This window comes from Dipodomys spectabilis, unplaced genomic scaffold (assembly GCF_019054845.1).
Source record: "Dipodomys spectabilis isolate Male_0828 unplaced genomic scaffold, ASM1905484v1 ptg000024l, whole genome shotgun sequence".
NCBI lineage: Eukaryota > Metazoa > Chordata > Mammalia > Rodentia > Heteromyidae > Dipodomys > Dipodomys spectabilis.
In genome coordinates, this window is record NW_024870701.1 from 15,165,470 (window position 1) to 15,168,683 (window position 3,214).

Genomic DNA, 3,214 nt, shown 5'->3' on the forward strand with positions numbered 1-3,214 from the left:
TTGTTTTAGACCCAATATGCACTTACATATTCCATCCCCAACAAGTCCTGTCTGGCCTTTCTCCCTGAATTCAGGTTTGCCTTTCAGGCTGAGTCAGAAGTGTTGGTCCTCTGCCACTCTACAAGGGAGAAATGGCAGCTTTGAATTTCAGAGAAAAATGTACCCCAGGGCACAAATCCTTAGGTTACTATTTTTCTCCAAAACCTCCCAGAGACTCTGGCAAGAAGCTTGAGGGAAAGCATACAAATGTAGTTTTGAGCATCATTTTTAAGGTCTGTTACTACTGAAGGGACTTTTTCTTTGAAAAGACTGCAAACCCTCATCTTTATCTTCCCTCAGCAGTTTCCTCCCCAGTTATTATGAAGGGAGATATCAGTCACCAAGGTCTTGGCTGGATCCCTGCAAAAAGCCCTTGCAATATTCCACACTGCAAGCCCAGGCCACAGCCTCCCGAATTGACTGTGGAAAGATCCAAGGCTCCAAGTCACCAGGGCTGGTGGATGTGACTCATCTTCCTGACCCCACGTGGAGACAGTGCTGTGTTTGGGACATACTGTGCACCTGTCAGCAGTCAGCATCCTGTCGGCCAGGAAAACAATGCCTCTTCCCAGGAAAGGCTTTGTCTGCAGTTGGAATGGAAGCACCAGTGGACAGCAGCCACCGAGTCATGGAAGAACACCAGGTGGACTCAGGAGTCCTGGGTTTACAGCGGGAAGGAGGATGTTTCATTTTCCTACTCAGCCCAGACACCTAAACAAGTACACACTCCTTTTGGTTTTGGTTTTTATTTTATTTGGTTTTATTATTTGATTAAGGGAAACATTTTATGGGAAACAAACAAAGGTAGTATATATGATGAGTACCAAAGAAAACATAAATGATTTGTTTTTGTTTTCTGTTCTGCAGTACTGGGCAGAACCCAGGGCCTCAAGCATGCTAAGCAAGCAGGCCTACCAAGTGAGACACGCCCTCTTCTCACACCAGTCCTTGCTTTTGAGATAGGGTCTCACACAGCAGACTCTGGCTTTGAATCTGTTACAAGGTCCAATCTGACCTTGCACTCTGTCTCTACTTCCTGAATGAATGCTGGGATTACAGAAATATATCACCATGCCCAGCAGTAATAATGATTTTTAAGAGGACCAGCAAGTAGCTTCTATGAGCTCCTTCTTTATTCTGGAGCAGCTCATCCATTAAGGACTTTGGGTACTCTAATTCCTTTATCCCCTTTCTCCCTCTCAGCCTCAATCATAGATCATTTATTTACTTATTTAGCTAATTGTATATTCCCTTTGTCACATAAAAATTGAGCCAATTTATTAAAATACACTGGATAAAGAATAATGTCCAAGGAAAGCAATGAGGATTAGGGAAATAATTGAGAGAAATAAAGAAAAACGTGGAAATGATGTTGTTCAGCCACTACAAGTGGGTTGCAAATGTGGCTCCAAGAGTTTTTAGAAGAAATGAGAAATGAGAAAAATAAGCAGAAGGTGCAATTCAGGAGCAGATGTGTCTTTGTGATGCACACACCAGAGGTGTTCACAGTCTACATGGCAAGGGACAGTTTAATGCTCTGCTCACATTTTATCATTTGATTCTGCCAATCACGGTCTCATAGACTAGACACTGTTTTGGTGCTCACTTTCCAGATAAAGAAATGAACAAACAGAGAAGTTATAGTCAGTTGTCGAAGACAATTCAAACCCAGGCCATCGGGTTCTATGTCTGGCAGTCATTTCTGCATGTTGAAGGGCTGTGTCTCCTTCCCTCAGAAGAGTTGAAATTCAGTGAAAGTAGTTTCTTGAACACTGACAGTTTGTCCTTGTGCTTAGCTCTGTGAAGATCTGATTTCTTTCTGTGTTTCCACTGTGAATTCAGGAGGCCGTGGCCTGGGCTTGCAGTGTGGAATATTGCAAGAGCTTTTTCAGGATCCAGCCAAGGCCCTGGTGACTGATATCTCCCCTAATAACAGCTGGAAAGGAAACTGCTAAGTAGAGATAAAGATGAGAGTTTCTGGTCTTTTCAAAGAAAAAGTCTTTTCAAGAACTATACTAGTCGGGGCTGGGAAGGTGGCTCAGTGGTACAGTGCTTGCCTTGCATGCATGAGGCCCTGGGTTCGATTCCTCAGCACCACATAAGCAAAAAGAAAAAAGCCAGAAGTGGTGCTGTAGCTCAAGTGGTAGAGCGCTAGCCTTGAGGCTTCTAGCCTTGAGCTGAAGAGCTGAGGGACAGTGCCCAGGCCCAGAGTTCAGGCCCCACAACCAGACCCAAAATATAAAAAAAAAAAAAAAAAGAGAACTATACCAGATCTTACACATTTGTAGAATTTCCCCAGATTTTCTGCTTAGCTGTTTGGAAGGTTTGCATAGAGAAACAATAACAGAAGCATTGGGGCCCAATTGCTGTCCATCTTTTTCTATGCGCAAAAGCTCAGTGGTGTTTTTTGTGAAACATAATTAGCCATTCTAATGCATCCCAAAACCTTTTTAGTACGGTTTATTTATACTCCACAAGAAACTCAAAGGCTCGGGTGAGGACGGCTTGGTCCTCAGCTGTGGTATTACTGAGAGGTGATTGATCATTAGAGTACCAACTTCACCAATGGGTTAATCCACAGATGAGTTCACGGCTACAAGGAAGTAGATCAATCAAGTCATCTTTAAAGGTTGCATCTTGTCCCTGGCTATTCCTCCTCTTCCACTTCCTGGACTCCATGAGGTAAGTAGCTTCCTCAGCCACATGCTCTTACTGCCATGATGTTCTTCTGTCTTTCTTTCAGCCCAAGCAATGGAATCAACACACCTTGGATGAAAACTTCTGAAACTATAAGCCAAAATAAATCTTTCCTTCTTGAAGTATTTTTTTTTTTTTTTTTAGCAACAGAACACGGACAAACTCTTACAGTTTTCCAGGACAATGGAACACATAATGAATACCTCTATTGGAAAGATCTGAAGGACAGCTTTACTTTCCTTGTGGTTCTTTGTTGCTACCCTGGTTTTTGAGTGATGCTTTAGGAAGTTATAACTCAATTACACCTTACAAGATTACCTTGATTGAAGATCTCACACCATTCAGGCAGCATTTCTCAAACTTTCAGTACTGATCAGCCAGTTTAGACTAATATAGCTCACCAATTTCATCTCAAATTCTAGTAATAAAAACAGCATTAAAAATTCTAATTACAGAGAAATTAAAAAACAAACAAAAG